Source organism: Schistocerca nitens, chromosome 4, assembly GCF_023898315.1.
Source record: "Schistocerca nitens isolate TAMUIC-IGC-003100 chromosome 4, iqSchNite1.1, whole genome shotgun sequence".
NCBI classification, from domain to species: Eukaryota; Metazoa; Arthropoda; class Insecta; order Orthoptera; family Acrididae; genus Schistocerca; species Schistocerca nitens.
Genome location: NC_064617.1, coordinates 700,404,959 through 700,419,129, shown reverse-complemented (window position 1 = coordinate 700,419,129; position 14,171 = coordinate 700,404,959). Strand labels below are relative to the sequence as shown.

General features: G+C 40.6%; 1 protein-coding gene and 1 pseudogene across 1 annotated transcript in view; one reads left to right on the top strand and one right to left on the bottom strand.

Moving 5' to 3' along the window:
* Nucleotides 1–14,171, top strand: part of LOC126251510 (fatty acyl-CoA reductase wat-like) — a 225,445-nt gene that overhangs the window by 48,965 nt on the left and 162,309 nt on the right. The gene's annotated exons all lie outside the window — the stretch shown is intronic.
* LOC126254126 (5S ribosomal RNA) lies at nucleotides 6,871–6,988 on the bottom strand (annotated as a pseudogene).

The window sequence follows — 14,171 nt, the reverse complement described above, 5'->3', positions numbered from 1 at the left end:
ATTTCGCTATGTTGTCAAGAAAAATTTTCTTCCGATAACTACTCATTTCAACGCCTACACGTTTTTCATTCTGAAGTTGATTACATCGTCCACCAGTAAGATCAGAAGGGATTATATTGAAAATGTTGTGTTAGCAATCTTCATTCCATCGAATACGAAACAAAGTGTTTTTCCACGGATCGGTTTACCAAGCAACAGTTTCGCAGCGCGTTGTTTACTAACCTGTTTATCGTATAATACAACCCACATTCCACTTCGTCTTTCACTTTTTATTATCTGATGGTCGAGGGAAACTAGCCCCAGAATCTGGTAATTCCGTCAATGTTCAGCGTTTCCTTGCCTGTGGAAGATTATAAGCACCTTGCTATAAACTGAACATGCACGAAAAACGTACTTTAACTAATGGTAAATTAAATTATTTTCTTACGCTGTTGTGATACCTGTATGAAGTAACTGTCAGCAATAAACAAACACTTTCGCTTGTTTATCCATTTATAAAGCCCGTTTATTCGCATCGCTGATACTTGATGAAGATGTCAACGGGTTTAACCTGTTGTGATGTAATGATATGGAAAATGTCTGTTCCACCAACGGGTTAATTATACACACATCAACAACAGTTTTGTATCACCCCTTTATGTCGATGTTCGTGGCTCATTAAACAAAAATTGGCTCCGAGGTAGGCGTATACCCCAAATAAAATAAAGAAATTGTGTAACAGCATAATTGTATGTTTTCTATGGAGGGTTTTTCACAACACTCTTGAACAGCGTCAGTATGTTGTGGAACGTCCCCTTGCTCGGATGCAGGCTTGAATCCGTCGTGGGGTACCATCGGTGAGATCGCTAACCCAGCCCTGGTCCAAATGGTTCCAGTCTTCAACGGTGATTATGCTTAAGTTGTGCAGAATACTTGGTCGCTGTTGACGTCCAGAAACAGCTCATTTCAATCGGTCCCACACATATTCGACTAGGTTCATGTCCGGAGAACAAGCAGGCCACTCCCATCTGGTGATCCTAGAATGCTGAAGGAACAGCTTCACGAGAACAGCACAGTGAGCACGCGAGTTATCATCCATCAAGATGAAATTGCCACCAAAATGTTGGCGTTGTGGTTCTACTGTTGTTTGAAGAATCTCATCCCTCTACCGTGGAACAGTGAAATTGCCCCCAACAACCATGAGAGATGTTCGGCGGCCCTATGTAATGGTTATTCCATATCCTCACTTCGACACCACCTTGTAGCACGTGTGGAACACAGTGATGAATGCGTTCGATATTACCGGATTGTCACCAGTCACGTTGTCTAGCATCCTACGTCCTCACTTATTTGCTGGGTCTATTCCAATCTCTGTCTTCCTGTACAGTTTCTACCCTCTACAGCTCCCTCTGGACCACGGAAGTTATTCCCTGATGTCTTAGCACGTGTCCTATATCCTGTCCCTTCCTCTTGCCATTTTTTCCCATATGTTCCTTTCCTCGCCCAGTTTGTGGAGAACTTCCTCATTCCTTACCTTATAAGTTCACAGAATTGTCAACATACTTGTATAGCACCACATCTCGGAGGCTTCGACTCTCTTCTGGTTTTCCCACAGTCCATATTTCACTACTATATAGTGCAGTGCTCCAAACGTAAATTCTCAGAAATTTCTTCCTCAAATTAAGACGTATGTTTGATAGTAGCAGACTTCTCTTGGCTAGGAACGCCCTTTTTGTCAGTGCTAGTCCGATTTTTATGTCCTCTTTGTTCCGTTCGTCATTTTGCTGCCTGGGTGGTAGAATCACCTAATATCGTCTACTTTGTGAGTCCCAATTCTCATGTTCAGTTCCTCGCTGTTCTCATTTCTGCTACTTCTCATTACTTCCGTCTGTTTTCAATTTACTCATAATCCATATTCTTTATTCATTAGACTGATCATTCCATCCACTACTTCCTGTAATTTTACTTCTATTTCACTGAGGATAACAATGTCATTAGCAAATCTTATCATTGATATCCTTTCACCTTGAATTTTAATCCCACTTTTGAACCTTTGCTTTATTTCCGTCATTACTTATTCGGTGTACAGATTGAACAGTAGGTCCGAAAGACTACATCCCTGTCTTACACCCTTTTTAATCCGAGCACTTTGTTCTTGGTTCAAATGGTTCAAATGACTCTGAGCACTATGGGACTTAACATCTGAGGTCATCAGTCCCCTAGAACTTAGAACTACTTAAACCTAACTAAGCTAAGGACATGACACACATCCATGCCCAAGGCAGGATTCGAACCTGTGACCGTAGCGGTCGCGCGGTTCCAGACTGAAGCGCCTAGAACCACTCGGCTACTCGGGGCGGCTTGTTATTGGTCTTCTAGTTTTATTGTTCTCTCTTGGTTCTTGCACGTATTGCATATTACCCTACTGTCCCTGTATCTTACCCCTATTTTTTCCAGAATTTCGAACATCTTACAACATTTTACACTGTCGAACACTTTTTTCAAGTCGACAAATCGAACGAATGTGTCTTGATTTTTCAATCTTGCTTCGGTTATCAACAGCAACGTCGGAATTGCCCTCTGGTGTCTTTACCTTTCCTAAATCTAAACTAATCATAATCTAACACCCTCAGTTTTCTTTTACATTCTTCTATATACTGTTATTGTCAGCAACTTGGCCGCATGAGGCGTTAAGCTGATTTGGTGATAACTCTCGCTTTTATTGGTTCCTCCTATCTTCGGAATTGTGTGGATGATGTTTTTCCGAAAGTCCGATGGTATGTCACCAGTCTCGTACATTCTGCACACCATCGTGAATTGTCGTTTTGTTGCCAGTTCCCTGATGATTTTAGAAATTCTGATAGATTTTTGTCTATTCCTTCTCTCTTAATTGATTCTAAGTCTTCCAAAGCTCTTTTAAATTCTGGGGCCTCTGCCTCTTCCCCGTCGACTCCTGTTTCTTCTTCTATCATGTCATCAGACGAGTGTTCCCCTCGTAGAGGCCTTCAGTGTACTCTCTCCACCTATCCACTCTCTTCACTACATCTAACAGTGGAATTCACAGTTAACTCTTAATGTTACCACCCTTGATCTTAATTTCACCGAAGATTGTTTTGACATTCCTGTACGCTGAGTCCGTCCTTCCGACACTCATTTCTTTTTCGATTTCTTCGCATTTTTCATGCAACCATTTTGCCGTAGCTCCCCTACACTTCCTATTTATTTCGTTCCTAAGTGACTTGTATCTCTGCAGTAGTGAATTCTGCTGAACATTTTTGTACTTCCTACTTTCATCGATCAACTGAAGTATTTCTTCTGTTATCCATGGTTTCTTCGCAGTTGCCTTCCTTGTATCTACGGATTTCTTTCCAACTTCTGTGATTGCCCTTTGCTGTTCAGCTGGACCTCTTACTGAGCTACTCATTGCTGTAGGATCTATAGCCTCAGAAAACTTCAAGTGTCTCTCTGCATTCCTTAGTACTTCCGTATACCATTTCAATGAGCATTGACTCTTCCTGACTAGTCTCTTAAACTTCAGCCTACTCTTCATCGTTACTAAATTGTGATCTGAGTCTATATCTGTTCATGGGTAAGCCTTAGATGTAATCTAAATGAAATCTTCGCGGCCTCTTCCAAGTATACCTCCTCCTCATGTGATTCTTGAATAGAGTATTCGTTATTACCAACTGATATTTCACCTCTCTCTTCCCTACTACCAAGCCCATATTCTCCCGCAACCCTTTCTTCCACTTCCTCCCCTGCAACCGCATTCCAATCCGCCATGATTATTAGATATTCATCTCTTTGCGTTCTGAAATCCCGGTCAGTATCCGCATACACTTTCTCTGTCTCTTCATCCTTAGCCTGCGAAGTCGGCATGTTTACCTTAATTATTGCTGTCGGCGTTGGTTTGCTGTCGATTCTGATGAGAACAAACCTATCACTGAACTGTTGACAGTAACTCACTCTCTCCTTTCCGTCCTATTAATAACGAGTCCTACTGTTATACCATTTTCTTCTGCTATTGATATACTCATCTGACCAGAAATTCTTGTCTTCTTTCAATTTCACTTCACTGACCCCCGCTCTATATAGACTGAGCCGCTGCATTTCCCTTACAAGATTTTCTAGCTTAACTACCAAGTTCAGCATTCTGACATTCCATGCCCCAACTCGTAGAACGTTACACTTGCGTTAGTTATTCAATCCTTCTCTCATGGTCATCTCCCCCTTGGCAGTCTTCTCCCAGAGATCCGAATGGGGGCTAGTCCGGAATGTTTTGCCAGTGTAGAGATCATTATGACACTTCTTTCAGTACAGGTCACATGTCCTGTGGACACACATCATACATCTTTAATGCCGTGGTTTCCATTACCTTCTGAACCCTCATAGCGGCGATCATTGCTGATTCTTCCGGTTTTTAGGGGCAGTTTTCCACCTCAAAGGCAAATAAGTGCCCTGAACTTCAGTCCGCTCCTCCCACCCTTTGACAAAGCCGTTGGCATGGTACCACTAGATCAGAGTTTCGGCCTGAAACCTCTGTTGTACATGATTTCTTGACTATATGTGACAGTGTCCGTTGTGTAGTATACTACTTGTGTTGACTGTGGTCATCGGGAATGGAGATTCGCATCATGCAATCGTCGCATGACATACTGATGCAGCACGTGACGTCCTGAAGCATCTTAGAACGTCGAATTTCTTTATGGAACACTCATTCCACGGTGCCTTTGACTCAACACTCATAGATGGTTCAAATGGCTCTGAGCACTATGGGACTCAACTGCTGTGGTCATCAGTCCCCTAGAACTTAGAACTACTTAAACCTAACTAACCTAAGGACATCACACACATCCATGCCCGAGGCAGGATTCGAACCTGCGACCGTAGCAGTCGCACGGTTCCGGACTGCGCGCCTAGAACCGCGAGACCACCGCGGCCGGCACACTCATAGATACCGATAATCCTGTGCAACTGTCGAACGAGGACGACTTGTGTACTGTAAGTCCTCGACGTAACCTGTCACTTGGAACCGATTCCATGTTCGCACCACATCACTTTGACTCCTGTGCACGCATCGAGCAAATGGCCTGGTTGACAAACCACCTGAGAATAACGTAATGATTCAGGCTCGATCTTTGATCGCGACGGTCCTTCGTGGCAGGATGGAATTTCACTCTACTCTTCCACATACGTCTCACGCGTTTATGCAAGTGCTTTACTTTCCACTGCAAGACTGTAATCTGTTCAAATGTGGCATTCTACTTGTACGCAGCGCTCATTGTAACTGTGTGTGTGCTTACAAATGGCGTAAGGGGTGACCTCCTGATCAATACAGGAGTAGTTACAGTAGCGACACACCTGCCCGCTATAACGGACTGATGCAAACTTTTGTTGGTTGTGTAAACAGCAGCCCCAGTCTCCGAAGTGGACACAATTCTGAAGTAGTAGTTCCATTTAACACTTAGGATCAGATGGATTAAACATACAGCAAACTCTCCTATAGGTGTTTGCACTGCGTGCTAGTTCGGAAGGAAGGATAGAAGTTTAGGGTTCAACGTCCCCGTCAACATTTACATCATTAGAGACGGAGAACAAACTCGGAATGTTTCAAGGAAAGGGAATGAAATCGGCCTTATTCTTTGAAAGGCACCATCCCGAAATTTGCGTGGAGAGATTTAACTAAATCACGGAACACCTGAATTTGGATGACCAGACGCAGATCCGAACGGTTGGCTCCCCGAATGGAAGTCCAATGTGCTAACCACTGAGCCACCTCGCTCGGTGCTAATTCGGTGAGACAGAGAGGATTTCTCACCCGCGCTCTGAAGATTCCATGTCAGCATTCTGATCAAAGTACTATGGCAGATCAATGATAGTTAAGCAAAAGTGCACTGAGTTAGCAGGAGTAGCTACGGGGAGCCCATACTGTGAAGTGATTCGCGTAGCAGAGTTCAGCTCCTGAAATAACTGAAATTTCTAGATATGCTTACAGATACCAGAGCCATTCACGGATTCGATAAAACTAAATAGTATTTCTAGACTTTATATTCGTTTAAGAATACAAAGAAAAAAGTCATATTGCTTTTGATCAGACGCTTCTTTGGTAGCCTGTGTGTCAGTTTAGCTGCGTATTTTATCAAGCAGCTTATCGTTTTGCCTCCAGACACCTTTCCACCAGGAATTGAACCGGAACCCTCCGTATTAATGGCCAAATCGGTAACAACTAGAACACGGAAAGTGATTAGCAAACTAGAGAACTACATCTGTATCATTAACGATAAACAAACTTCTTTTTAGCATATTACGCATCTTTATCTTTTCGTTTTTTCATGATATTGTAATCAAGTTTCAGGTAGCCTTATTATAACTTAAAATGTGTTATCTTGAAATACACCAAGAAAGACCTAAATTGTTGTGTGAATTCGTAGTGTTACACTGCCTTTGGACATTAATACAATAAATGTAGTCAGTGTGGTCACCACAGACAGTTGGACTATCAGCCTTGTACCACGTTGGTGTAAGAACATACGTTTTGTTATGTACCCACGTGTGTAAGAATTTCCTCTGATTTTGTAAATGTATAATCTCCAACAGGCAGGATTAAAAATACTGCTATAATCGTCGAAACGAATTCAGTTTTTCGATAACCGATAAATGTTTCAGATAACGAAATACGAAGTAAATTATTGGAAAACTGAAATAGGTAATAAAAAGGAAAGCACTCCGTCTTCAGGCCACGAGAGGCCTCGGTGGAGGATGCGGATAGGAGGGACGTGGGGTCATGACACCGCTCTCCCGGTCGTAAGATGGTATTCTTGACCGAAGCCGCTAGTATTCGGTCGAGCAGCTCCTCAATTGGCATCACGAGGCTGAGTGCTCCCCGAAAAATGGCAACAGCGCATGGCGGCCTGGATGGTCACCCATCCAAGTGCCGAACACGCCCGACAGCGCTTAACTTCGGTGATCTCACGGGAACCGGTGTATCCACTGCGGCAAGGCCGTTGCCGAAAAAGGTAATAACGTGGTAATATAGTTCTCATGTTCACAATTATAACCATCGCCCATAATGCGTTAAACCAACACAAAAATCAGTGACAAAAAAACTGTCACCTTCATAACACAGTTCTCAAATTAATTAGAAGTTGTCATACATACGGAAAGCTGTTGTATTAAGCGCTGGGTAACTGGTAAAGACTTAACAGTAACAGCTGTTGTATCAAAGTGCCATAGTTATTGTAACAGCAGGTAACAGTCATTCCACAGTGATATTTCGTCCAAGGAGTCACAATGGCTAAGACGATATTCTTGATATCACGAACAGTTCTCTTCGCATCTCCATTCGGCGACTCTTATTTGGAAATCATATGTTTTTTTAAAAAAATCACTATGTACTGAATGCCTGGTTGGTTCCGTCAATTATGTGACAGTTAATTCCTTCATCTAACTTTTTCAACCAAATTATTACCGTGTCCTTAACTATGTTTACGTCCATATTCCCTTATTTTATAAGTGTACGAGTGACCTCGGTTACCGGTCTCTTGACTTCGAAAATCACTTTTATGCTATTTTACAAGTTGTAGAGTAAGGGAAAAGTTCTGTCATACGTCTGCCGTTTCATTATAATGTCATTTTGCTCCTTCAAGCACTGTTTTGTTGACTGGTTTGTATTATTTGGTTTCGTGCTTATAAATACGAAATGTTCACTTTATCAGCAGCGTTCAGGTATCTTCCTCTCGTAACCTTTTAGTGTTGTGTCTTAAGTGCTACTTTTTTCTGTGGGCAACGGTGATGAGTGCATTTGCTAGTATACTGCTAATGATGATGAAATAGGTCAGAGAGACAATGAAACCTACTCTTCCAGGCGAAAACAGGGCGGTCGGCCATCCTTATCCAGTGGACAAAACACAATCAACCATATCACATGCCTTCACCAAATGAAGCTGCAAGCAGGTTTGGGATGTAACCCAGCAAGTTAGCCTGTTAACGATACACATTTCACCACTACCAGGCCCTAACAGTCGACACGTCCGTGCTGTTCGGCACTGCGTCAGTGTGTGTTAAAGTCTCGATTTCCTATGATTCTGAGTAAGAGGTAAACATATCATCAGGCACATATACCACAGGTCTCCTCCCACACAAACAACCTCCAAGAAGGCTTCTTCGCACCGTACGTAAGCATACAAGTCGACAGTATGACGTCTACATGCAAACTGTTTCATGTTGCACATCTTATTTGTCAAAAGCTAACACCAGAGGCTTTTTATCAGCGTTAGCACTCCACTGCCGCGGAAGGTAAATACTGAGCGCCCTTGTAACCTCACATAGTTCTTGTCTAGCATTCTACTTTCACTTGTAGTCCACTGCAGGTCATAATAGTAATGCTACTTGAAAAACTGTATTGACCATTGCCAGTAAACAATACAACATGCAATCTATTTTATGTAAATGTTCACCAACTCTGAACGGAAGGTCGCAAGTACAGAAACTATAAAAGTGTGGCAGCATCATGGGATTTTAATGTACCAAATACTACGCAATGGTTGTTGTGTCTATTATGTTCCTTTTTACGGTATATACATCCATACTCTGATATGACAGTAAAGATCATGACAGAGATACTTCCTGTTGCACCGTACCTAATATATTTTTGAAATTCAGTACACGTCTGTGCGAAATATTACTTATTAAATTTTAATATACGGTCCTCGTATGTGCGTGGTTGAAGAGTGTACCAGCTTTCACCATTAACAGCGTTTCATTGAAATTTCTAAAGTATATTTCCGCTAAATCTTAAACGTATTCCTACATTCTTTTTATCACTTCCTATTCGTCATACTTCCTTTAACGCGCAAGCAAGGATGTGGCAATTCACTTTGTCCTTGTATGTATACATTCGTTCTCCCCTATTGGTCCAATGCGATATAGAACCCATATAATGTCTGTTTCCCATACAGTTGAACAGTGTTCCAGCATAGCCCGTAGACATATTTTATAAGCGGTCTTTCTCGCAGTTCCTCTGCAATTTACCAGTATTCTATCTACGACTTATGCTATACGATCGTTTTACTTAACATCACACTCAATTACTCAGGAAACTTTGATGAATACTGTGATGGCTCATTCGTAAATGTAGATGTTACTAATTTTTTTATGTTTTGTGATTTACAAATCATTTAGTTTCTCTATATTTAAAACTAATAGTTAATATTCGTAAGATTTTGGCATTTTGTCAGTATCTGATTCGACATTACTTTGGTTTCATTTTACATCAATTATTTCAAGATAACTATCCCCTTTGTCATTACTAATAACAGAGATAACAGTTTTTGTGGATAAAGCGCAATATTCTTCCTCCCAAGAAATTTTCAGTCCAGTTAGGATAATATCTCGTGCGGTATTGTTTTCTTCTTGAAACGAAATTTTTTCGACGTAAAGTAATACAGAATTCATGAGGTTACGCCCATCCATGGCTCTCAGGATATCCTATTGTGCGTTTGATACCAGCTTTATTTCCAGAATCTACTGAAGCTGCCATGAAGATGGTCATTAATTTCCTGGCAGGCCATTACTATTGAACCTAGAATGTGTTAGACAGTTGTACTATACATCAAGAATATGGGATGGTAGTTCTGTTTGTTAATTAGTTACATGTTCTGTGGATCATTTTGCACGATAGATCGTAATGATTTTACATTTTACGTTCACATAGCAAATTAATTTTTACATAAAGTTACATTCTGAACATTTCTATATTTTTTTTGTTTTTTACAAATTAAAAAAAGTAATACAGATTTGAGTTAGTAATTTCTACCCTCCACCTTTTACACATTACAATAATAGAAATTCTTCTACGGAATAGAAGAAGCTGTCAAGGAGAAACTTTCTCAGTTTGTTATCAAATTTAGCTGTGCTGTCTGTCAGATAGTGTTAAAAAATTTTTGTTGTAGCATTGTGCAGCTCTTTTTGTGCTAAAGACAACCTTAATGTGGAGTGACGAGTGTCATTTTTCCTTCCGGTATTGTAGTTATGTACTTCATTGCTCTTTTTTAACTGTAGTGAATTATTTACAACAAACCTCACGAGGGAATACATACACTGAGAAGCAATAGTCAGAATGCCCAACTCCTTAAACAGATCGTAGGTGAGCCTCACATATAATTCTTATATCACGATTTTGCGCACTGAGAACTTTGAGTTACCCCAGAACATTATTCCATATGACACTATTGATGAAAACATGCAAAATATGTAAATTTACTGATTTGTCACTCCCCAAGATTTGCAATGATTCTAAGCACAAATGTGGCTGACTAAGTTGTTTTAGGAGTTCCAAAATGTGTTTTCTCCAATTTAAATTCTCATCAATATGGACCCCTAAAGATTTTGAAGTTTGCGCCCTATCTATTATTTCCTCACCATGTGTTTCACTTATCGGTGGGGTAGTACCTATAGATGTACAGAGCTGAATATGTTGTGTCTTTTCAAAATTGACGGTGAACTTTATCTGCCATTTCTTCTGCTTCTGTGTGTATGCTTGGATTGATTTCAATACTAGTGTCATCTGCAAAAAGAACTAATTGCGTTTGTTGTATACTAGGCGGCAGTTCGTTTACACGTGTGAGTAACAGTAGTGAACCTAAGATTGAACCTTGTGGTACCCTATACGTGATTTCTCCCCAGTCAAAATTATGTCTCAGGACTATATTGCTTGACTGACTGAGTACAACTTTCTGCATTCTTTTGGTTAGATATGACACTGTGCATTGGTTGCTGTAAGATCAGTTTCGCAAAACATCAATTTATCTAGCAGAATACTATGATTCACACAGCCTTAGTGAGGTCGCTGATAATACCAATCGGCGCTATTTTATTATTTAATGCTTATTAAATCTGGGGAGCGGACGTGTAAATGTCATTCTCAGGAGAGCAACCGTTCTGAAACCCAGACTGTAATTTGCTAAGGATACTAGTATTGCTAACGTGAGATACTACTCTAGAATACCTCACCTTTTTAAAAACGTTGGAGAATGATGTCAGCAGTGAAATCGGCCGGTAGTTACTGACATCTCTCTTATCGCCTTTCTTAAAGAGGGGATTGACAACGGCATATTTTTCTCTCTCTCTGGAAAAATATCTTGAGTTAGTGATGCATTACATACATATTCCAGATACGACTGGGCTTATTACAAGGGTACAAATTTTTAGTACAATACTGGAAACTCTATCAAAACTAGATTAGCTCTTATTGTTGGAAAATGTATAATTTTCTTAATTTCAGAAGTAGACGTTGGTGAGACATTCACAAGATTGAATTTTAAGAAAGTTCCAATTTCAACAAACTGCTGTGATTTTTCTCTTGAACTGTTTGTCCCTATGCTTTTTACTATATTCAAGAAATGATTATTAAATCCATTTGGTACCTGTAGCTCATCATTTATAGCCCTTCCACTCAGTTCAATAGTGGTGTCTCTTTCTGTGGCTACTTGTCCTGTCTCCCATTTAGTCTCGTTCTGTGGGTAGCCGTCCTGTCTCTTGTTTCACTACATTCCATATAACTTTAAGTCTGTTATCGGAAGTACTGATTTCGACATTATGTGCATGTTCATTCATTTTTAATAACCTTTCTGAGCAATTTTGAGTAGTTTTTGTAGTGTACTTCTACTGCAGTTCCCAACTCGTTCTTGCCAAAAGATACATTTCCCTTTTCCTTTCACGATATACTTTAATCCTTCTAGCGATCTGGTTTTTTTCCCTGGCTGTTTAGTGTCCTTTCTGACTAGCTTATAATGAAATATATTTTCAAATAATTATATGAATTTATCATGAAACAGATTAAATTTTATGTTAGCATTTGGTTCATTATAAATTACGTCCCGTGCCAACTCTTGTAAACTATTCTTAAAAACATTTGTCCTGGAGTCATTAATTATTCTAACTGATTTCCACTGAGGAGTATCCATACTGTAAGGCGCCATGTTATTAATCATAACGAAATGTGCATCATGATCAGAGAGAACATTTGTTATTGGGTAAACAGTTATTTTCATACTTTGAGCTTCATCAACGGGAACATTATCAATTAGGGTCCCTAGAGTCTTTATCCACCCGTGTTGGAAAATTAATTACCGACAACAAATTTTAGGATCCAAATAAGGTTTCCAAGGTAATTTGTCCTATCATAATCCTTTGCAAAATCTGCATTCAAGTCGCTACAGGTTATTAATAGTGGATATAATCAATAGTGACAGTTCTCCGTGCATGCGGCTTGTGTTTAAAAATAGAGCAAATTGTCAGAACTCGATAGGGAATTCTTCGAGTCTTCATGCGTAGCCTTCTTTATATTGTTGGTACGATGAGAGAGAGCAGGCGCGCCCGTTTTGTGTGTGTGTGTTTCTTCTGGCTCTGTAAAACAAGCACTTTCAGAAACGCAAAGGAAGACAATCACACAAAAGCAGTTTTACCACACATAATACTTTCTCAACGGTAAAATAATTAGTTAACAGCATTTCCGATTAAATGCCCCGAGACAGATCTACCTCTTATTCTGGTGAAGCCCTCTCAGTTGTGACACGTGCCGTGAAAAAATTAAAATTATAAGAACTAAACGCTGTTGCTGAGAAAAAGCTGTGAAATCAGTAATTTCCCATCATAGCAGAAAACTGCTTACCTAAACCATTACAGAGAAACGGAATGTTATTGCTCATTGCAGCTGCTGAGTGTTTACTACTTCAGAGTAAAAACATTCGTTTCAGAAAATTCTGTCGCTGTTACTACGCGTGGAAATAATCTGTGATGTAACACGAATGTTTATTACCGTTCAGAAACAAGTTAAGGGGTGACGCAGCTACGTATCGTGATAAATGCTGGTCGTGTTCTGTCCCTTACGTCTTACTCTGTTATTGTGATTTCTAAATCAGTATCTACATCTGTACTCAGATAATCAACATATCGCAGCGTGCGGTGAACGGCGGATGATAGGCGTGATATACGAGTATTAATTAGCCCCTTCCAGTCGCATTCACGAAATTCCGCAAGATGAACATTTGTCCGTGTAAGTCGCGATTTCTCTAATTTTACCGACATGAATCTCGTGAGATACATTTGGAAGAAAATAATACGTTTCTTGATTTATCTTGAAATGTATGAACTTGACATTATAATTATGAATTTCTATACCATTTATTACGACTTTCTTCCAACAACCCTCGCTGAATCAACAAATCCGAAATGTAAGTGCTTTACTCACCTTTCACTTTTCTCTCCCTCTAAGAATCCACGAAACAAGAAGTACCTCTCTCTCTCTTTCTCTCTCACTCCCACCCTCCCTCCCTCCCCCTCCACACAAATACATAGTGCACCACACTGATACGTAATTCTCAGGAATCACGCAAATAAATTTTATGCGAGCACGATTAATTTCTCTTTCTTATCCTCCCTTGAAAGAATCAGTTTGGAATCTATCTTTCAAACACCTATATTACACAGAGTGTTTCAGAAATAAGCACAAAATTTTTGTGGGATGGTAGGCTGGGTATAGACAAGCATTTTAAGTGCACGAACATGGGGTCTGTGACTCGTAGATAGTGCGCTAGGCACCGCCATAGCGCATTCGCCTTGCCTGGAGGAAACACCACTCGAAGTGTGCGACACTCGCTTGATGGCATAGCTCAAGCCGTCGGACCACGGAACGGCGGATATTGGGTAATGTTCTGTTGGCTTGATCTAGGACGTCTGCTGCAGCAACAGCAATTCGAGCTACGAGTTCTTCCATAATGCCGGTCGGTGTGGCCGAGCGATTCTAGGCGCTTCAGTCTGGAACCGCGCGACCCCTACGGTCGCAGGTTCGAATCCTGCCTCGGGCATGAATGTGTGTGCTGTCCTTAGGTGAGTTAGGTATAAGTAGTTCTAAATTCTAGGGGATTAATGACCTCAGCTGTTAAGTCCCATAGTGCTCAGAGCCATTTGAACCATCTTCCATAGTGTTTACAGGACTTTGATACATAAGTGCCTTCAAGTGCTTTCAAAGATAAAAATCAATTAGTGTGAGATCCGGGTATCTTGCAGGCCATTGAACTGGTCCATTACGTCCAATCCAGAGTCCAGGCTATTCTCTGTACAAGAGTCTTCTTACTTGATTTGTGAACTGGGGAGGTGCCCCATCACGCTGGATAAACATTAGTCTTCTGGTT